The following is a 24695-nucleotide window of genomic DNA, read 5'->3' as shown; positions in this document are numbered from 1 at the left end:
TTTTTTAGAAATTACAGGTTAAAATATTTCCATAAGTAATTTATAGTGTAAGGTTCTAAAAGGGGTTTGCTACATATATAAATATGTGTAATGGGTAGGTAATTGAAAACATCAATAAGTATACATTATTTTCTGTAAAAAAATTGTTGTAAATTTGCCAAAATCATCATTGGATTCACCTTTACAGTAAAGAATACATTTTTACAGTAAATTATAATACACTTAATCACTAACAAAATTGCTTGATCGAAAATGGTAGTTGGGCACTAGAAGATGTATTTTTAATTATGCTTATTTCCAATTTAATTATGGTTGGTTATGTTTAATATTATTTTTATGGTCTCTGTTTATAAACACTAGTATGGATTTTTTAAAGTTTTAAACTACTTATAAACCTTTTTAAATAATATACATTTGCAAATTTAAATATCCATTTTAATTGATAACTAATGCATTTATATATATTTTATACTAACAATTAGTAAAAATTAGATTATTTTGTTTAACATACATCTAGCATGTTTTACACAAATGAGTGGTTGATATTAGCTTTTTCCTCTTTTTTAACAAAAGTGCTTTTAGCTTCTGGCACAGAAAAGTCACCAGGGACATTATTACTTTCCGTAAATGGTGTCATGCTAATGAAAATATGTTCGAGTAAAATGTTATTCCCAAACCAACCATTTTCAGTTTAAAGTTTATATTTATACGTATGATTTTTTAGTATAAACATACGTACAAAGCTAGATGTACTGTTTTTCCTTAATTTTGTATCATAATTAAGATTTATTAATTTAGATAAACACATTTTGTCAAAGCTGATTAAAATATTGTTGTCAAGTTCTACACAAAAACTCTAAGCTTTCCGTAACCTATTTTATAATTTAAAAGTATCCATAACTAGTAAAAAAGATTGAAAATTACTAAGATAATTTTAAGTGTTGGAATTAATTATATCCGTATCGTATTTCAAAGGTTCATATATAACTCAACAATTCTGCAGGGATGTTGTTTTCAACGAATGTCATCAGCGCGCTGCAGTGGCAATTAACGCCCGAATACAGACAACAGGTTTAGCTGTCACTAGTTTTTACAATATCCTTCTTTATTACCAAGCGTTAATTTGGTAAGGGATTCAACTTTTTATGTTTTAATCCCTTTAATATACAATAAAAGTAACATTAAGTTAATATTTCTAAATTCCTTTTTATTCATTTAAACAATAAATATAACTGTGTATGACAAATTATAGTGTGCATAATAGGCCTAATTATTGTTTCTTATTGTTAAGATAATAGCAATAATAATACTTTTTGCTTATTGTTGAGGTGGAAAGATAACAAATAATTTGAATAAGAAAAAAAACAAATTGAACTTGTTAATAATAACAAGTTTAACAAGTTTTTCTTAAAATTTCTGTTTAAAAGAATTGCTAAGTCAAATAATAATATATTGCAATAGTTAATCAATAGGACTAAAACTATAAATTCCACATAAATTGTGTTTGTAGTTAGTCAACACCCAATGAGTTCCAATCAGTAATGTTTGAGAAATTTTTACCTTTCCATCTTCTACCAAGAACAATTTTTACCAAATTAATTTGCAATTAAATTTGAATATTACAACATATTTTACACTAGACATTTTATTCGTAACAGTTAAAACACAAACTAAAAATAAAACTGTAAGAGCATCAATAAAATAAAAATATACGAAACGAACATTGAACTATTATAACCATCGTTTTGCAAAGCGTATAACTATAGAGACATCAGTTGAAAAAATTGGTAAAGATAATTTAATATCAAGAAATTATAAATTATGTGCATAGCATCATAAGACAACTCAGGGTTCATAATATTGCTATCGTGTTTTATATACAATACATCGAATGCTTGATGTGTTTAGAAAAAAGTGATTTTTAATAACACTATTATTAGAGCACTTTAAAAAGTTTAACTTTTAATACAACATATATTTAGAGTCGAGTTCAAGCTTACAACAACAAAAAATAAAGGTAAGTATTTTTAATTTTTAAACTTGAAATAAGTAGAATATGTGTAATTCCATTTCAAATTCTACATATTGGGAAAACCAAAATGTGTAATCACTGTTTAAAGATATTAATTAGTTAATAAATTTATTTGATTATTAAGCTATCGTCAAAATGTAAGTATAATTAATTGCAATTGTCCTTGTAACAAAGCTGGACAATTCTCAAAGTGAGCAATCATGACTATACAAACAAAGACCTCAAGTGGCTTCAAGAGACGTTTCTGCAATTCAATTATGTTTATTAGGGTCTATACCACTTCCACACGGTTTGTATGCAAATTACTGTACAGTACTACGTAGTCTTGGGTAGTAAGAGCCGCGATATAGACTTTCTGAAAGAACAAATAAATGTTATTTGTTAATTAAGTTAGTTACGTTTATATTAATTGTATTGCATTGGAGTTTAAGATCAGTATGGGTTTTTTATGTTCAGCTAAATGTTTCTAAATGTGGCTAGTTGTTTATTTTGTCTTACTTCTTTAAATGTAAATCTTAAACAATATGTATAAAAATACTAGATTTCACTATAAAAGTTTAACATTACTTGTATTTTTTTAAATCAATGAGCAGCCGTAGATTTACGTTTAGTTTACTAAATAAACTTCTAGTTTACGTTACTGTAATGTATACAATATATTAATTAATTAGTAATGTGATTGAAAAATAAAGTATCTTAGAAATGAAGAAACGAAGAATTTTGTTAGATGATAAGAATCGACACCTTCCATCAGTTATTTGTAAACTTTGAAACTCAATAAAGTCTGTTTACTCTCTTAAACGCTTCTTTCTTGTATAATTGCATAAATAGTTTATTTAAGGAGTTTTGTATTAGTATTCTAACATATTGGTAATCTGTTTTCAACTATACCATCAATAATACGTTTGTGTTAATTAATGTATATAGAAAAATGCGTAACAGTTGTTTAAAAAAATCTCTATTGTAAACAATAATATTAAATTCTTATCAGTAGCCTAATTATTCTTAAAGGATAATATAAAGAAACTGTTTATTTTACATACATGTAAAAACAGCCAAAATCCATGGGTTCTATGACAATTATTATTAAAGACATAAGTTCACCGATATGTTTTTTTATTAATAAAAATACGTGATTTAAATAGATAACGAATGTACATATAGGCCAGTCAAATTGGACAATAAAATCGCAAAGTGTGATGTATTGCTGCATTTATAATATGTTGTTAGGACCAGTTAGGGTAACTCAAAACCAAGTTTGCAGCTTCGAGATCCCTGTGCTCCCTGCGTAATAAGTAAAATATTAAAAAAATAACGTATTATTTTTAGTTTTTGGTCTACAACTTATTAACAGTGCATTTTTCTTAATATCACTCAAATGTAACAATTAAAGTACATAAAATTTCCAACAATTTAAGCATAGTTTCATTTTTGAGTGTCAAATAGTTTTCGAGCAATGATTTTTTAAATATTACACATTTTTTAAAGTAATTTCCATAACTTACATTTTTCCTGGGTTGGACCCAGCGAGCACATAATTGTGTTATGTGTTCGCTGGTTGGACCCCACACAAATTGTGTAATACCCATATTATGGCAGTACTCTTAAAAACTGCTTTTGTAGTAAATTTTATTGGCTTTCGTTTGATCACAAAACCAAGTCTGTACCTTCACACTTTTCTGAAAACTATAAAAATAATAATTTATTAATATCACGATTTTTTTATTTAATGAGTTGAAATAATGTCCCCCAACCATTAAGTGGTAAAAACGAAATGAGGAAAAACATATTTAAGGTTAAAAGTTATATTTAAGATAAATTATGACAAAACATTCTTATATTTAGTATTTTGGCTTTTTGGACACTGAAGGTAAGGTATTAGAAATGTTTCCTGATTCAAACTCATTGGGTAAAGACATACTATCGTCAGGGTCATCTTCATCCTCTTCAATACTGTAAATGGTAATGTGACATTTTGGCAATTCTTAGCAGAGCAAGGAGTACATAATGGTGAACACTTTAGCCCGGCCTTTCGACATGTGCAAGCACTCGTGCATCCCTTTTTGCACCTACATGAAATTAGTTTCAGAAGGTTGGATGGAGCTTGACTGCATGAGGTTGTGACTGGAACCAATCCTGCTGTGCTAACCCCACTCTGTGGGATCCTTTTCAATACCTAACCATTTATGCACTTGGTGGTATGCTCGAAATAAGTGGTAGGAAGCTGCATCTTGGGTGGTGGGCAAGCGTGATTAGTTTACCTTAGCGCTGGCTGCTGCCTTTACAAACAGGCGGAACCGAAGGTTTTATAATTCATTGTGGAATGTGTTGTCACCATACCACCATACAAATCAATTATGCACTTTTCTTTAGCTTCCTAGGAGGAATTTTTTAGGGTGAGAATGGGGAAACCTATTTTAATCCCATAAAATCCCGTTCCCTTTAGTACGATCATACTCTATTTTACTCTATTTAATGTGCTGATGGGCATACACACACATTTACATGTCAAAAATGTAAATCAGTCCCGGCTGTGTATAAATAATGATATTTTTTCGACATCTAAATAAACAAAATTATAAGGTTTTAGCAAATTTTCTATATAGGGAATAAGCTAATACCGTAGTACTCATGGGAAGACCTGGCCCCGGGACCGATTTCAATACAGTACAAAATCATTAATATTCACCCTATATATATAAATAGCAGATCAAAATACAGCTTATCTTTTGCCAGTTTAACTTAACAAAGGCATTTTTCCATTTGTTTTAATCAAAATCCTGCAAGTGACGTCCTTGTCCTTTTAACCAGTGAACAAGGTTGACACAACAAAAGGAGGTCGTCTTCCAGGCACTCGGAAAAGATGCTGCGGGAAAAAGTACATCAGCAATCAGCATGAGTCTTATTGATGTAAGTTCAACCCTATATAAGTTTTCATCATATAAATATTTGAAACAGCAAAAAAAATTATGTACCGTAGCAGGTTACGCAACAATTGTGTTCAAATCAAATTGTCTTTATTTCATATTGTATATAAATCAATTGATGTGGCGTCAAAAACTATATCTAAAATTGAACATAAAGAAAACAAGTCTAATATAAATAAAACCCTAATTTAACATATATTTTTCTTTTTTACTTACTGATAGGAAGTAGCTACCGTAGGTGGTACGGTAAGGCATAGTGCCGAGACCGATATATTTGATCATTTTCTGCGGTGGGGATAAAATAGATGTCATTTCCGCTGAGTGTAGTCCGGTTAAAACGTGTGCGGATAAGGGGGAGTCTACTATATTGAAGAGGATGAAGATGACCCTGATGATAATATGTCTTTACCCGATGAGTTTGAATCAGGAAACATTTCTAATCAGTCTTCAGTGTCCAAAAAGCCAAAATACTAATTATGAGAATGTTTTGTCATAATTTATCTTTAAATATAACTTTTAACCTTAAATATGTTTTTCCTCATTTCGTTTTTATCACTTAATGGTTGGGGGACATTATTACAACTCATTAAATAAAAAAATCGTGATATTAATAAATTATTATTTGTATAGTTTTCAGAAAAGTTTTGAAGGTACAGACTTGGCTTTGTGATAAAACGAAAGCCAATAAAATTTACTACAAAAGCAGTTTTTAAGAGTTCTGCCATAATATGGGTATTACACAATAGTGTGGGTCCAACCCAGGAAAAATATAAGTTATGGTAATTACTTTAAACAAATTTTAAAATTTAAAAAATCATTGCTCGAAAACTATTCGACACTCAAAAATGAAACTATGCTTAAATTGTTGGAAATCTTATGTACTTTAATTGTTACATTTGAGTGATATTAAGAAAAATGCACTGTTAATAAGTTGTAGACCAAAAACTAAAAAAAGTACATTATTTTTTTAATATTTCACTTATTACGCAGGGAGCACAGGGATCTCGAAGCTGCAAACTTGGTTTTGAGTTACCCTAACTGGTCCCAACAACATATTAAAAATGCAGCAATACATCACGCTTTGCGATTTTAGCCTCTTTTTATGTACGATTTGACTAGCCTAATAGGTCTTCACATATATATCATAAATATAATATTGTGGGCAAACAATATATTTATTCAATATTCCACCTTCCATACCTAATTTTCGAACCAAAGATTTAGCTAAGCATGAAAATAAAACATGAAATATATATACGGAAAACTAATACTACGAAGCAGACATTGTGATCATCCAATTTGCTTATATTTAATTATAATATAGTAAATTAAATTAAATCACCCAATGAGAAGTGAAGTTCCTCCATATCACATGAGAGCTCTTGGCTCTGTCAGATGGCGCTGTCTGCAATTCAATTAGGTTTATTTAGTATCTCGAGCTACTGTCGTGTTTGTATGTAAATGTTTGTGTGAACAGTCAAGTCCCTTAATAAACTTTGGCCGAATGAAGCGTTGGCCGCGCTTGTTAAGGAAATGATAGAAAATTCTTAACCTATCATTCATATGGCCCGGATTGTTTCTAGAAATATTTAAAAGAAAATGTATGTATCGGAATTAGAAAATATAACATTGGAGAATAGTTTATACTAGATTAATCAATCTGTTTTCTCAAAGGTATAATGAAACTGTGATGGTATGTATCAATTTCTTGATAGGATAATTTGATAGTGAAATTAAAATTAAACCGTTAAATTCTTCTGTTTACAACATTAACCTTTTCATAACTCAAATTATTAAAACATCGGACTAATTGTAGTATGTAATCGTTTTTGTTTCAAATCCTTTAACATTATGAAACGGATCTTCCCTTGGTAAATGTTCATTTTCGCTTTCGCTCTTTTGTCATCATTTGAACATTTCCCTTATCACTCTAATGTAATAGTATATATAATATTAGGACAATGTATATGTATACTATTTTATTGATGACGTTTTGAAATGAAAATGTATCGATTCTACTAAATAACTACTTAATAAAAATAAAATATCAACATAGTTTTAATAGATCCAAATATATTGAATAACTTCTTGATCAGCATTGTACGTGTTATTAAATTTACGGAAAGTAAATAATGATACGTCTTATAACACTTAAAATTTTTAGTATTAAAAGACGTATCTTTATTTACTTTCCGTAAATATATTAAAACATCTACTCGTATAAACAATATAGAGTACAAAGTGTTTGCCATTGGAGGTTGCCCCAGTGCAATGTTGTATACTAAATGACCCTAAGGAATGTTACTGTGTTGAATGGTAAATTGTTTAGTTTCTAGGTCAGACTCGGAGTGATATATGAACGATATAGTTTACAGAAAATACTCAATACATAGGTGTATAAATACAGTAGAACCTTGATAACAAGACTCTCAAGGGGATTATAAAAAGAGTCTGGTTATCAAGGTTGACTTCTTATTGAGGTTTGCAGTAACATGTAAGAGGTAAAATAAATTCAAGGGGATTTGAAAAATACACTTGTTATCAAGAGTGACTTGTTATTGAGGGTCTTCTTATCGAGGTTTCACTGACACTAAACCTACATGGTAGCCAAATAAGGAAGGAATACATTGTTTAAAAACTTTGCAAGTTAAAAAGTTATTTATGAAAGCTCACTTACTACGTTGCAACCACAATGTCTGCTGATCTTATTGCTTATCTTCTTTCTGCACATTTGCCGTTTGCAGTTGCAAAGCTCCTAAGCTCTTTACAATACATATTGTGATAGATTATCACATTAATGTTAAGCTTATAATTTGGTAACTGGTTTTGATTTTTAACTGTTTTTCACTCATCAATAAATAATTCGATAGCGTCACAAACTTTATATATTTTAGGGTGAATATGAATGAAAAGTGGATGTGGAATACTGTATAGCTTTGTTACTGACTGAGATCAGCTGCTTGATTTTGTCAGGCTTATTTATTAAAAGCTATATTATCAAGGACAGTTAGGCCCAGTTTTCAACTATCAAAACCAATGTACTTTCCTCAGGACTGAACCGTTGAACTTCTGACTGAGAGGCTAGCACTGTAACCGCGTACCAGCCTTGCTCAATAACCCTAGTCTATTTCAGGAAAGAAAATATAAATTTCTATGTCTTTTAAAAACAAAAACTTTAAACATATTTTAATGCCTTGTATCAAAGCAAATAAAGCTTCACAAAGATCTGGCGGGAGTAACCATTAACATCCCCCAGTTAAAGAGGCTTGTAAACGACGGGTTTTTGTGCTTAATAAACCGACATAATGAGTGCTCAAAGCTGCCAGAAACTTTTATATGATAAAATAACGTTTCATATAAATTTCAATACCTTATATTTATAAGTTGTATTTATTTCTTGGTACTTTCGTATTATACTGACTATACATAAATCGGTCAAATAAAACCCTTAGGTTAGGTTAGGTTAAAAAGATTTTGTTTTAGAAACTAATTCAATCGTATTTGGAAGTCTATTTTTCGATGTGGTTGGAAAGCACTTTTTCTCGTTTAATTTATTGCCAATATACGAATGAACGCTTTATACATCATACAATTTCTAAAAGGTATTAAAAAACTTACTAATTAAATGGATTAAAGTACACACTTTTTCTGCAATACTTCCTCAAGCATAAAAAAGCTATACTTATTTTATTAACATTGTACTATCGAAAAAAAATATTTTTAGGCTAGTTTAATAAACTCCTGAACTCTCTGGTAATAATCTTAAGCTGAATATTCCATTGAATAATTTTCGTTAGATTACTTTTACATAAAAATATAAGGTTTCAATTTAGCGAAATGTAGAAACTCCTAATCCTCGACTCACCAGATATTTCAACGTATAATCCCTCCTATCTACACTGCTGCAATAGAAACATTGACGGTAAACTCAATTTTCTTTTACTTACTTTTTTCGCTTACGTGAGAAACTGAATAAAATTTCATAAAATATTATTAAACACATAATTGAAGGCAGCTAAGAGTTGGAGTGTCTATAAAAACTCAGGAAAGAATTAAAAAGTAATTTACTAAATAAAATAATAATAATAAATTAAAAAAATAATGTACAGAGGATACACTGGATATTCATGCTTAAAAATCATCAAAATACAATTTGACCATGAACTAAATAATATAAATGGATCATTTTATTTTAAATAGTAATTTTATCTTCTCCAATATGTATTTAAGAAATAACGTGTTTAGGTTAAAGTTATTAAAAGTATATTATGGCTCGTTTGTACATAAAAATGTATATAATTTATAGCTTAAGGTAAGGCAAATAGCAATGTACCTAAAAAATCTAAAATACGTGTTATCACTGTGAAACACATCGCTCTGTTGATGAAACTTAGTTGATAATAACGTAATTAGAAATATTTGACCTTTCTCTTTAATTATGTGACTATCAAAGAGGCATTTATTTGGTAAAAGGTTAATGTAGCGTAGAACGGTGAAGGCCAGGGATTGCTTGGTAAAGGATTCGGAGACATTATAATTTCCCTTGATGGAGAGGCATAAAGAAAGAACGCTTTGCTAATTTTTGCCTAATGAGGGTATTACATTTTATTTTTGGATACTAAGCCGATATTCATTGAAAGTAAAAGTGCAAATACAAATGAAAAGTCACCTTGTTGAAAATAAAGTGAGGGTCAAAATTACACTTCTGGCAAGTTTAATAGTCTGTATGATGCGCAACTATTTTTGATAACTAAATCAAAAAACTATAATTTGTAGATTTATGACCTTAATGAATCAGCTCTCAAAACTATTCCTGCCTCGTTTTGCTGTTTCATGAGAAATTGTTTTCATTATTGTAGCTTAAAGTATTGCTTCTGAAAGAACATTTAAAATTAAAATATGTCAGATTTGTTTATTTCTATAAAGGCTAAATGTCATTGTTATTGTACGAAATCATACAACCTTACACAAAAAAGTAAACATTTTAATATCAACAAAGTAATTTTATTTTCATTATTTGTAATACATCGTGCAAACTTAAAAGGTAATATGTGCAGCTGATGTCCCTGATCCCAGCTGACTATTTTTTGTAGGATTAATACGCCACAACGAATTTAAGGGAAAACTGAGTGTGGGGAAAATTTTCAAATTCTGGGAGCGTATAAATTTCCGGAAAAGCTATCTAGCTATGAGTGAAAGATATATCCTTAACCATTGTTCAACTTCCGTTGCCCTTAGTAAATAGTATCGACCTATGACTTATTAGTTAATCTAATGATATAAGTTCATCAATGTTATGTCTTGCCATAAAGATATCATATAATTTTCACTCCCAATTCCTCTAAATTGCTACAACTGCAGCAATTTCATCCTGCTAATACAAAATCCCACAATTACGATATTGTCCTAATACAAATTTTTCGTTTTTTTTTTCGTTTTGTAATTAATGGTTAGTATTTAAATAAAACATCACAACAAAGTTGAATAAGCTGTAATAATAAAAATACATTCTTTAATAGAATCAATTTTATACATTTTCCTTGTCATACACAATAGTAAAATTTTAAGCCTTGTGGTATATAAAAATCCAAAATTCGATGTACAAGATAATTAAATACATTACTATAATGTCTAAATCTGTTAATATTTTAAATATCAATATGACAACACTATGATATCTTACTAATATGATAATTTTCAATTAAATCATAGCAACGGTCACATTGCAGCTTAGTGTTTTTTTTATTAAAATAATTTTTGATTCATTAAAAACTAGGACAAACACAAGACCTTCCATTACATTTTAATGAGTACCATCAAAGTTCTGCATAATTCATTTAAGGATAATAAAATAAAGTTTCCGTAACGACACAATTTATTCCTTTTTGTTCCTTAGAATTTTTTTTTTTTACACGTTTTAACAATTTTATTTCCTTAAACAGAAAACTAGCTTTTTAAATTAAATTAACTTTAGAAAGTTTAATTAATTGGTTCGGAATCATAATGTGATTTTAAGATTATGCATATATTCAATATTACTAAATATTAAGACAATTACTAAAGATAATGTAATTATTTAAATATAAAGATAGAACGTTTTAACTAAAAACAATTAGGGTAGGTTAAAAGAAGAATAACAATATGACTATACCGTTTGAAGTTTCTTATTCCAAAACTTGAGGTATAGCATACATTAATATTTCTTATAAGAAAATAATATTTTTTACAAATCGTTTGTTGTTTATCTCGATAGCCATTGGATAGATATCATGTCAGCTCTAAATATTTTCTTTTATGATGGACCTTGAAATTACAAAGGAAAAGATAATGTGAGAAAGTTATTTAGATAGGCTTTAATTTCCTATCTTCTCTATACTGCATTGTAAAGCTATATTAGGTTAGAGTAGTTGTTTTGTTTTTATTAGAAGGAAACGGCTTATCAGCATTTAAAACATTATAAAACTGCTATGTTAGCAATTACCAAAGAACCCGTAACTGTTTTAAATCAATTTGTTTGATTAAATTATAATTGCTTGATGGATATTGAATATAAAACAATTCACCAGGATCTTGTTTGAAACGAGTGTCATTGATTGAAGAGGCTGCAGTGATAATTACAACGCACGAATTCAAGCAGGTTCGGATGTCTTGTCTTGGTTCTCTCTTTCTTTACAATACTTCAAGAATAAAACTACAAATTTTTGTTTGGATTTTGCCTGTGCGAGTTTTTACTATTTTTTAACTAACTATTGTATAACTTTTATTAGCTTATTTTATAACCATTGCAGGCTATTCTCATAGTTTTGCTTATTATAATAAATTGTTAACTAAGTTATGTTAACAATGTATTATATTTTTCTGATTTTGTTTACTGGTACATGTAGTTTTTTCTGTAGTATGTGATTACGCTTATTTCGATGTTTAAGTAATTTATACATTAATTAGTATGATCACAAATCAATAATATATTTTTTTATTAGTATAATATTTTTATGTAATGATTTTACTTATATCCATGATTTATTTTATTCTGACAAGTTTAGCTCTTTAAAAACTCAACTAACTAATATATTGGTAACAAAGTCTTCAACAATTTTAACAATTCAAAGTATTTCACTTTTCCCCTATACATATATCGTATTTTTATGTGTTATATACTTTCCAAATCATCATTATAATCACTAAAGTGTTTTATAATTATTATAACAGACAAATAAAGATTCTGTTTAAAAATACAAAGGAATTTCCGGAGAAAATAGAGCAAATTAAGATAAAGCTAAACGTGGCAACGTTCGCCGCATAATTGTGACTTTATAATTTTACGCCTCTCCTTAACTGTTGCCTTCTTTGTGTCTTGCATTTAACTGTAATGAAGCGAACTTTTAGTGATTTCGAAATTTACTTTATTAGGATTTTGTGATGAATTTTATGTATTAAATAAATACTTCAGTTAATTGTGGTTTTAAAAAAGTTATAATGACTCGACAGCAAATAATTTTTTTAAAGTAATAGACAACGATTTTTTAATTGTAAGAAAAATTAAGAGTTAAATTTCTAGATACTATTTCTAAGGAACAGTAGAGATATTAAAACCAAGCGTATAACCAAATACAAAGCTAAATATAGTTAAGTGATGGAAAAAAATTAATAAACCGCAACATAAAATTGCGCACATCTTATGATAACGAAATCTTATTTTACTTTGTTGCTATTTTTTTGTATTACTACAATCACCTACATTTTATTGTTTATTATCTATATAATTAAAATTTATTACTAATACTCTTAAATGTTAAGTTAATACAATTGGTTTATAAGCTATGCATTTTGTAACGATAATGTACGACGACTAATTGTTTCTATATAATAATAAAGTTTTAAATAGTTAACTTTTTTATTTTAATCACCAGCAAATTAAGAATGGTTAAAAGACCTTTATTGAAACAAATGGATGTGTATATTTAATACGAGCATAATAGTATTTGTTTTTATTCAGAGTATATATTTAAGGTATATAAACCATGATATTGTGTTATAAAAAATATTTTATTCTGTTACAGGTAAAACTGTCATTTTTTAAATTGTAAGTATTCAGCTTTAATATATATAAGAAATATTGTAACATTATACACAATATAGAGTATGTTAGTAAAATTATGTTCAATTAGTGGTTCTTAAGCATTTAACTGGATAGTTATGAGTTAAGGATTTATATTAAAATATAGATGCAAGTTCAATTTGGCAAAAACTTCATTCATGCGATGTTAACACATTATTAAAAAGGAATACAATATTTGCTTGACTCAAAAATGTGTGATTAAAAAAATTAAAAAGGATTTTGAAAGTATATGAAATTTATGATCCGTCAAATAATGTGAGTTAAAGTCGATTAAGTGTAAACCCTTCTTTTATAGTATACAAGTTAAACCCTTTAAACTGTTTATAAAGTAAATGTAGCATATAGACCAGATACTAAAATTCGTCACAAGTAGGTTTTAAACAATGTTATATAAAAGCAACATGACTATTAAAAACAAATATAATTACATACGTTGTGTTACAGAGAATCGTATTATTACGCTAAAATAATCGTTAAAGTAACATATATATCTACCATGCAATCATCATAGTAGTGAATTACTCTTTGCTCAGTTGCAAAGCTAGACAATTCACAAAGTGAGCAATCATGACTATCCAAACAAAGACCTCAAGTGGCTTCAAGAGACATTTCTGCAATTCAATTATGTTTATTAGGGTCTGTACCACTTCCACACGGTTTGTATGCAAATTACTTTATAAACTCCATGGAACTGGATAGTCTAAGACTGTTATGAAGACCTTCACCTACAGAACATGCTTATAAATTGTTATTTCCTTACTTTATCAATGTGTGAGCTTTGAATCTCCACAAGCCATAAAATCTAATAGACAAAGTTTGAAATCTAAATTCGTAGAAGAAAGCTAGCGATTGTCCTAAAAACGTTGTAAAAAGATTATTTTGTGACAAAGGAACAACAGTGGATATAAAATAATAATTTCTCAAAAGTACAAAGAAATGTAATAAATAGTATTAAAATCATAGTATACAAACGAAATTCAATTATTTCTTCTTTTTAAAAGAAAAGAATATTATTTTGATTATTGATTTGAATTTGGATACGAAAATGGAGGTTAATAAAACAACAAACGTCATGAAAGAAGAGTCGTTTTGTGCAACTCTGTATACGGAATGACTCCAAGGAATAACTGTTGAAAGGTAACTTATGTTCGTTTAGTATCTAGGTCAGGCTTGGAGTTATGTGCTGTACATTGTATTAATAATTATATTATATTATGATAAAACCACTTACAAAAATCATGACTTTAAGTGCATCATATTATTATGGGATTGTTCAACAAGGATACACTATTTTAGTTTTGATTTGAGTTATTCTATCTTGCGATAGAGTAATTATTAAATTCATATAGCAATCGTTTGAAGATTTCAATTATTTTAAACCTTATATGTTACTAGAACCGAAAAAGGTTCCAATGCGAAAATTGTATTTTTAAAAAGTTTCAGTTTAAGAACAACCTTTATTTTTTTTAGTTTGAAGTGTAAAAGGATATTATGGGGACCAAGCTTGTCTCGTGGTACAGGAGGGGATTTCGGTCCTGGGTTCAAATCCCGCCAATTACCAATCGATCTTATTTAAATGGAAATTCCGCGACGCTCTAGACTCAAACCGACGTAATAAAAAAAAAAACTTGATTCACAGTTGGAACATAAAATATTAAAAACAATCTAAAACTCATTGCTGCAACAATACCAACTAGTTAATAATACGTACTACATTCGTTTGTTTAAACACACATAAGCATACGTTGATATTGTTGTTACCAAATCATGTTTTCCCTTTCGTATTATCCGTGGCTCAGCTTGAGAGCTCTCAACCCAGCAAGAGGTAGCCTTGATAGAGTTGGACGCTATTGATAGGATCTTACAGTATACACTGCTTTTAGCTCAAACTGTACATTGTTAACCACAGGGTCAAAATATGATAATAATTTAACAACTTTGTAGCAACAATACACAAACAGTCATATTTGTAATCCCAATTGTTTGCACTACTATCTTAGGGTTTTTATTTAATCTGCTAACATAAGGTAATTTTTAAAAGGGTTTTATGACAATATACAGTATTATATAACAAAAGCAAAACGTATTGATTTGTTCGAATACAACGTCAAAACCAAATCGCATAAGACAAACATTTTCATGTTACATCATAAATTACAAACATGTATAAAAATGCTTAAACGCGTTGCTAGCAGTAACTGGGTAACATATTTCCGCCTGTATGGGTTGACAGAGTTAAATTTATTAGTTCACCACCGTTTACGTGCCCGGTGTTACATGGATAAACAAACAAGTAAAATATGTCCCACGTCATTGGTGAACATTTTATAGCTCAGACATAAAATTTGAACTGAAAGAAAAAAAAATTGTGGTCTTATACTTTTTGCTGTGTTTTTTGCATATGCTATATAGTTATTATAGCCTTAAACATTAGAAATACCTATTACTATTGATTTATAACAATTTTTGACGGATAATAAATTAAAAGTTAAGGATATCGAGGGAAAGTTAAAGACCAATGGAACAGTACCCTTGTGAAATTTAGTAAAACTTTTTCAAATGAAGCTTAAGTTAAATTGCAATGCAAATCCCCGAGTTATTATGGTTTGTAATTTTTGATATATATAGCAATAGTAAATGAGTGAGTGAGTTGTATTTGTATTTAATAAATATATAGGCCTATTTATAAGATCTCTTACTGTAATGATATATTTTCCTTTCGTAGCCATACGAACTAATACTGGACTGGTTTCATTGAAGAATTAATTAAGGTAAAAGTACCCAGGACAAATAAGCTGTTTGCATTTTGTGGTTTGAAAAGCCAAAACCACTCAAAAGCAAACATTTTAAGGTAAAAGGATTTCCATGCTTTCGATTTAACCAACGCGACCCAATGCTAACCTAATTATTGGTCAATACAATACTGGTTATTGCAGTATTGTAGGATTTAATTAATTTATTCCATTTCCCGTTTATTCAATTTAATTTGGTATTCAAAAAATAATTTTGCTGCTGCCTATAGAGCATATGAAGTTTTACCTGCAATCTCAAATCATGCCTGTGAATATCTTGAATTTTGAGTTTTCCTTCAGATATAAGATTATTAAGTTTATACTTAATAAAATAAGGAAATTGCTTTTGTATGTATTGTTTTAAAGTATTATTTCTTAACACTATTGAATTTGAAGGTAAATAAACACTGGAACTCACAGCATTAATTATTTCATCTCAGATTGTATTACATCTTACATAACCTAAATTAATGTTAAGTTCGGCAATTTCATTAAAATATTTCAATACTTTCAGTAATAAATCAAATGCTACTTTTTAAGTAAAAACTTGAAATACGCCCTCATTTTAAGAACCGTCAATTTGAATTCCTGCTACTAATGTTTTAGATTAGTAAGTTTTAATATCTCTAGGCTGTAGGTCTATCAAATGCGTTGTTTCTTCCATATATAGTTGACATGTTGATTTAATCTATTTCCTACTGTATCAGAGGCTTCGTGTAGTATTCACTGTTCCTAAAGGTGACAAATATCACCGTGTGTTTGTAATATTGCCCTGACAGGCAGTGACTCACTGTCACATACGTTCAAAGTGAAATATCGCACACAAAGTAGGCAGCTAAGTAATGAACTAGAACATGGTGTGCGTAAAAGTTAAATATGGCTAAAATGCACCGTTTAGAGGCAACAGCAAACATTTAGTGTGATATAAACTTGTATTATTTAAATTGAATACATGTTCAAGTTTATGGTTTAAGGCAGTAGAGTTTTGAAAGATTTGTAAGGACATCATTTTTTTTAATAGTTTACATTACATGTGTTTGATATGGTTACATGAAATTTAACACATGAAATTACAACTTAGGTTTATGACTCTAATAATGAATCAATTCCCTATAAAGTTGTTCTACAAACTTGTGGATGCCCAATTATTTATTTACAAATTAAGAGTTTATATCGTTTTACAAAAACGTTTTTATTTCATTTTTAAGTTAAAGCAATTCGAGCATACTGATCTCAATACTATTATGAATTCCATATAGATTTTTTTTTTGTAAGTTTACCTTTGATAACTTTTTTACGCAATTGTATATGCACTACAGATTTTTAATGTACAATAATTAAGTTGGTCTTATAAAGAACATTATGAATAGATAAAAGAAATACTTTTCCGCTTAGTGTTAGAAAAGTGATGAGTACAAATATTTAACATATATGTCGTGGTAAAATGATTTTCATGACGTTAATTCCAACGATGTACCCTAAATTTTACTAGTAACATTTAAATAATATTAAACCGCTTTAATACATGTATACAAATATTTTTTCTTTTACCATAGTGTTTAAATTTATAATTTTGTAATATAGTTTTCTGTCTTCAAACTTAAAAGATGAACGTAGTAAAAAGATATTTGCCAAATTCGCTAATAACTACAAGTTTAAAAAAATATAAATTAACCGACTGTTTCACTTGACGTATCTGAAGGTATGATGTCAGTTTGAATTTAATAAGAATAGCTGTAGAAAAACTATAAGCTCTTTACAAGTTATAAAGCTAAGTATCTATAACTTAGCTAATAAATTATGTCAAAATAAGCAGCTTAACAGGAGAATGAAATTATAACTTGGGTATATAAATTATATGTTCTTGTCGGAAATGCATTAAATATTTGTCACGTATTATTTGACTCATATTACATATTTATGATTAGTTATGTACTCATTATTTAAAATTTAAATAGGCCTATTTAAAAATGTATATATGATCTTTTATTGCAACTAAGTACAACAATACATTTAACTCACCGTAAACATAAATAAACACGCTGACATATTCTTCATAATTTGTGTTCCAAAAGCCTTGGCTGTAGAATTTTTATTTGCAAAACAATACTTTGCAACGACTCAAAGACACAGAAACAGTGAGAAAGATCACACTATGAACTGCCAATGCCTTCTAGACAGCCAATACCTCAAGTCACATTCAACTTACACAGACATCTCACAGTTCTTTTTGTGATACGTCACACTTGCATCCGTTTCAGGTGCTGCTTCATCATAGAAATGTTCTTTGTATGATGGCATCACAAAGGATGTTCTTTTAACATAGTTTAGTTGAATTCAATCTGATGTTTAACCCGCATGATAAAATACATTCGAGCTTTATGCTTCGAGATCGGTTAGGATTTTAATCATGGTTTGAAGTAAGAGCAGATAGCTTGAACGTTTCTTAGAGGAATGGCCTATGGATGCAAAACGTAATCTTGTTCAGTCATGTGATAAACTAAGGGAAATGAAATTTCTGAGTATGTTTATGGTCATTTTTATTTTTGATAGTCGTAGTAATACCATAGACGGAGTAATATAAATATATTACTTCATCTATGGTAAAACTGTAAGCTGCAGCACAATTATGTTCAAATGAATCAATCTTTATTTTAACAAGTAATCATGCAGCATTGCAATATATTATATACACAATTTATCACATGGGCCTTTTCCTGTGCGTAATAAGAGTTCTACACCAGCTGGTTATTTTAATACTATTTAACAAATTCAAACTATTCTTCTTTGTCTAATTTAAATATGTTACATTTTATTGTAAATATGTAAATATGTTAAATATGTGTTGTTAAATATGTGGCTCTAAGCTTTCATCGGATCTTTGATCATTGTAAACATGTTACCATAAATCCGAATTAATTTGTAATATACGTATTTCAGTAAATTTTATATTGCATGACAACTTGACATCTTACTTTAAATTGCTCTATGTAACTTTGTACATCTTTCCTGGTTGTTGATGAGGTGAGGTTGTTACTGTATGTCAACGGTGACGTTAATGTTTTTCACTAATATTTACCGATATTAAATATTACCTCTTTGGCTATATTTTGTATTTTCTGCTACAATATATGACAATGTAATGAAAAATATTGTTCGTAACTCGTCCTAAAATGCGTTTTTGGGACTTAATCGAATTTCCGGACTTGGCTCGTCCCAAAAAAGCCTACTTTAGGGACTAGTAACGAAAACTACTGTTACATGATACACAACTTTAATTATTGGTGACTAATCTCCATGTTTATTCAAATGTAACTAATGTGTCAATTAACAATGTATTTATTTAACAATATTATTTAACAATGTATTACCATAAATTCTGAATTTTTATTTTATAAATATCTACTATTGCAACACACGACGTCGGTGACAAGAACTAAAACTAATTTAAACTTAGAAAACCGATAAATCTTTGAAACTCGTAAGCAAAGCTATTCGTCAAGCAGAAACTATATCTAGAACCCCTTTTATCACCATGATTGAAAATAGCTTATCAGTTAAAACTTGTCAAATTTGTCCAATGAATGGTTTAATTTTTTCCATAAAATAAAAACATCTAAAATATTTTGTTTGAACTGTTATACCTTTTGGTTCTTGCTTGTGCCAATCCCCTTCTACTAAATACGTATACCAATGTACTTGATAATATTTTATTATCAAGTAATAGTCAGGATGATTAAATTTATATTTTCATATTTAATTTTATGCGTATTAATTCCTTTTAGTACTTCAATTTCAATAGTTCATTTCAATAGTTCACGTTTTCTTTATATCGCATTAAACACATCTGCTTGAGAGTACCCACATTAAGTTAATACAAGTACTAAAAACGATTTAACCAGAATAAATAAGTAGTAAAATTGAAACATATACCTATTATATAACTATCACTTATGTTCTTTTGGATCAGCCTGAGTAAATGTGGAATTGAAAAAGTAAAGCAAGAAACCGTTGGTAGATTCAAACATTCCTAGAAAATATTAGCCACTCATTTCGGGTTAAAAGTAAATAAACTAAACTCTTTTGCTGATATTTATTGTACCACAAGGCTTATTTGGTAAAGTTCGGCATTGCAATATATCCAGAAAGCCAATTGTGTAATTTTTGTGTCGCCTAAAACGTTATGATACAACATGAGCCAACATTAGTACATAGAGATATAGTAGTGTTTATTTCAAACGTTTTTGTAAGTTTTTGTAATGTAATACCAGTAATATTCATATTTAAAATTTTCTATAGTTTAAACTCCTGATTCATCAATGTCTTTTTGCCTTGTTTAGAATTACTTTCTTATTCTTCAACTGCCAAAAACAATCAAAATCAACAACTGCAAGGTATTGTTTTAGCACTGTAGCTATTATAAACCTTTATCCTTTCACTTGACGTTTTTTATATAGGACAAAATATTAATTAATCAAATAGCTTAATCTAATAGCGGTTTGTAATTTACAAATTATATAAGATACAGCAAATTTCCATTTTTACAAGATTATGAATACTTCAGTAATTTCATTAAACTATATTCCTTGTTTTTTCAGTCACCACTTATATATTTTAAATATCACGAGCTTCTGAATTTGAACCAAAATATATAATGATTTAAAACAAACAGTCACACTGTGACCTTAATGACTTACAATTAATTTAATATGAAATATAAGTTTCAGCAGTTGATCAATATAGTAATCATGCTAATGATTCAACCAGAATCACCCGTCGTTTATTCCCTTTAATTTACGTTGCTTGAATAAAACTTCGTTGATTATCCGGATGCGGTTTGATGAATTTTAATTTATTTAAATCCAACTCAGTACCGTAGAGTCCAAAGTTAATAATTCAATACAACTTTATTAGGGTGGATATACACGTTTTTAAGTACATTACGTACATAATTTTCATCGTTATTACATGATAAGCATAAAGGTTTATTTAAGAATAGTCAAAGTTGGAAGAATCCCTTGAAAACTAATTAATATGCTGAACATAATTTTGGTTGTAATTAAAAATACAAAAATTGAGATGGAAGATAGCTATCAAACATTAAATGTTTGATTTAGTAAAAGTTTGTTCTTATCAAATGTTGATAAGTTGATTTTAGTACGTATGGGTTAAACAGGTAAACACTAACCCTTTGAATTGAATGTATTTTTAACGTGTAAAAGAACCCAACCTAAAATTTTTGTCATTATATTGAGTTAATTTGGAATTTCTAAGCTATTAAGAGAGTTATGCCTTTATTCTTAGAATGTACGGTTAAGGAAACCTTCATCTAAATACAAATAATTTTAAGTAATTAAGAGATTAATTTAAGTAGTTTTCATATTTTAAAACTATTTAAGTTTAAAATTAATTATTAAAATCTTACAAACCTAGAGAAAGAATATAGATATAGTCGTTGATAATGCGATAAGAACAAAGGAAAAGTAAAGATAAAAAGTTCAAATAAAGTTAGTAAACAATACCTTGCGCTCCAGGGTCTACTGAAATACGTTTCTTATTTAAAGTTCTTATAACAGGTTTGGTAAATGAAATAGTACATTGTACTGTGTTCACTTGTTATTTACTTCAAATACAAGATCTTCAGTCATTTTCAGTTCTTTTATCCTGTATATAAATCATTAAAACAGCTGATATTTAATTCACTAAATCATGTGTTTAGCTCGCATATAAATCATTTAAACAGCTGATCTTTGTTAAACAATTCATAATTTTGTTAAAACACACGTTCTTTATTTGTTCTTCTTATTTACATGGATTATTCATTTTCTCTATTTTTTTACATCAATTACACATAAACACACTTCAAGCTATGAAAACTAATTTTAGTTATATATTTTTTTTAACATTAGTAAAATACACATTGTGGTGTATACAATGTTCAAGACATTAATATATCATACACATCTAGCATTTCCAAATTGTGTTGTATTTGTTGTAATATAAATATAATCCAGGTTTTTATTTGCATTTAAAAATTATTATATTATAAATGTTATAATATCTGTATTACAAAATGTATTAATTATTAATTAAGGACAAGGTCCATTTTCGTGTGTAAATTGATTTCAACAATACATCATACATTGAATGTATTCATCCAAAATGAAACAAGATATGATGGAGAAAGTATTTAATCAATAGTGTATTCCTTGGTAATTACTCCTGAAGAAAAATATATTTGATTCCGTATTGTATTAAGAATTTCTAAAATGTTTGTGATAGTTTTTTCTTCAGCCCACCGACATAATAAAAATTAAAAACCCTATGTGTAGGGTGGTACATTTCAAAATACAGTGTTAAGCTCTATACAATACCCGTGGGGCTGTGTATACCCATTCCACTGGCCTTATCTCGACCTCTTGTTTGGTTGTACTGTATTGTGTTTGTTTATAAGGTCCAGATATCTTGATTTTAGAAAAGTCCCGAAGAAGACTAAGTTTTCAAAATCACTGTTATATGTTTAATTACCAATTTTTTTAAATAACTAATTTGTTATTAAAACCGTTGGCTTCATGCATTGTATGTAGAGTCTATACGGGCGTCTCTTTGCATTAACCAAATTATGGGAAATTATCTAAACATGTAATTTATAAAGATATGTTAGGGATTGCACTCGTCATTCTTAAATTTAAATACATTCTTCCACTTGGACTAGTTGTTGCATTCATTATTTAATTTAAATATCTTGTCTGTTAAAAAATATGCACTTTCCTTAATTATATTACTGTATATTATTTTACAAAATAAACTATTTGAATTGAATTTCAGACGACCATTTAATTTTAATTTTCTATGTAGTAATTTACTTGTTTAAACATTAAGAAAGTAATAGGGTTTTCGATTTGTGTTTAATACATGTCTTACGCAAACCTATCCCACATCAATTTCCCACTTCTGTAAAATTTAAAAACATCATAAAAAACTGTTGGGAATTTCCAAACTAAAGATTGTAGGCAATCGTCTATTTTTTCAGTAAATTTAAGTAAAATATATCATTGTAGTCCTTTAATTTATCACACTTTGCGTAAAATAATACACTGTTTTAAGCCTTTCACGGTTGCAATAGTGTGAAGATAAATTGACGTTCACCAAACTGTAAAACAAACTACCTTAATAGTTTTAAATTAATTTTCAAATTCATTATTACCAAGATTTCATAGTAGTTTTTTACAAAGATAACAAAAACTTAGTGCCAAGGTACCCGGTTCATAAGGAAGTAAAGTTGTCTAAATGTTATACCCAAGAAAACTTAAATAACGATCTAAAATATCAGGCTTGAGAGAATTCCCACCGCTTCCATTATCACTCTCAATCAACAGACAATCTCCCTCCATCTAATGTGTTATTGCCATAGTTTATCTTAACGGTCGACAAGATGATAACCATATTTCACAATGAACTTAAGACCTTATAATTCTTTTCTGTATTCTTCTTCTTCATCAACTGAAATAGGAATGCAATTGTACGGACTACGTTTCTTTTCTCTGGAAATTTTATTAATTATTGTTACTACAATCAATTGTGATGGGGACACCACATAGGTTCATATGTTAACTGAAATAGAGTGAATAATATACACACTATAATACACTATACGTCAAAAAACCTATCATTCAAGCGTGATTTATAAAATACATTACTTTACATTAAGCAATTTACGAATCGACTAAAAAGCCGTAAAATAATATCCTCTTCCAAAAATTTCCACTTACAAGAATCTTATGTAATGTAGTTGGAAATAAATTAATAAAATTCCGTCAACAGTGAAAATGGATTTTTTTTCAATAATAAGACAAAAATATTTAAGTTATTGTACACTTTTATATAATGACAGAAATGCGCAAGCTGGTAGCTTTGTAGTTACCTTACACATTTATTATGTACATTTTATTTTAAACCTGCAGTATCAAACTGTGCAAATTTATTCCAAGCCCAATACTAATTATGACAACAGTTCTTGGTATTTACATAACTGTCCAAACGACCGAATTCAGACAGCTTGTTACTGGACAAACAAATGAATATTCTGTCCGTGCCTTCGTTATTGCGATTGCAGCATTAATATTAATTTACTGTACAAAGAGTGGTTATAATTTTTAAATGAATACAACATGTAAGATTACTGTAAATTATTGAACGATGAAATACGAAAGAGGCGAATCCTAAAATGTTCTTCTATTTTTGATAAGTGTACAAAGGTTTTGCTTTCAATTAAAGGATTAATGTACTCGTATTATTAAAATTCAATATTGTATCCAACAGCATATAGTTCCTAACATAACGCATGTTTACGTTTCATATTGGATAAAACATTTGTGGACACAATTATTAATCTATTGATCAAGAACTCATTAAACGAAAAACCTTTGCATAGGATACAGACTTGCGGCAATGCGGTTGTTTTATATTTTATAAATTGCTATGTCTTATTCATGCAATTAGCTGTTATTACTTTGTATTACAAACATATTTCAAATACTATTGCTCCGTATAGTATTATAGAAACATTAAATATAGTATTTTAAGTATTAGCTCTTGATTTTTTACAACAAATAAAATTAAAGCTTAAAACAATCAACAACATTATAAAATAGTAAATTAACTTGTGTTTTTAAATCTAGTTACTTAATAAAACAGTTAGATACTTTTAAGTAATAACGGTGAATAAAAAAAACACAATTATTGTGCGTCTCAAGTCGGTTCTATGGTCACGGTCTCTTGATAAGAACGTCGTTTGGTACCTTTAAAGTTTTACTAGTCTTTTT

At 28.6% G+C, this 24695-nt stretch overlaps 1 protein-coding gene across 3 annotated transcripts in view; it reads left to right on the top strand.

Annotated features, from left to right (window-relative positions):
* The window catches only part of LOC129004336 (lachesin-like), a 180872-nt gene that overhangs the window by 11906 nt on the left and 144271 nt on the right, over positions 1 to 24695 (top strand). Inside the window, exon 1 of one of the 3 annotated variants that reach the window (XM_054432892.1) lies at positions 13019 to 13042. The exons of the other annotated variants lie outside the window; for them this stretch is intronic. The gene's annotated coding sequence lies outside the window, so the exon portion shown is untranslated. Of the gene's footprint in view, positions 1 to 13018; positions 13043 to 24695 lie in introns of those variants that run through there. 3 annotated transcript variants of the gene reach the window in all.

This window comes from Macrosteles quadrilineatus, unplaced genomic scaffold, assembly GCF_028750875.1.
Source record: "Macrosteles quadrilineatus isolate MER2022 unplaced genomic scaffold, UCM_ALF_1.0 Scaffold_9__3_contigs__length_116548681, whole genome shotgun sequence".
NCBI classification, from domain to species: domain Eukaryota; kingdom Metazoa; phylum Arthropoda; class Insecta; order Hemiptera; family Cicadellidae; genus Macrosteles; species Macrosteles quadrilineatus.
This window is presented reverse-complemented; position numbering and strand designations above follow the sequence as displayed.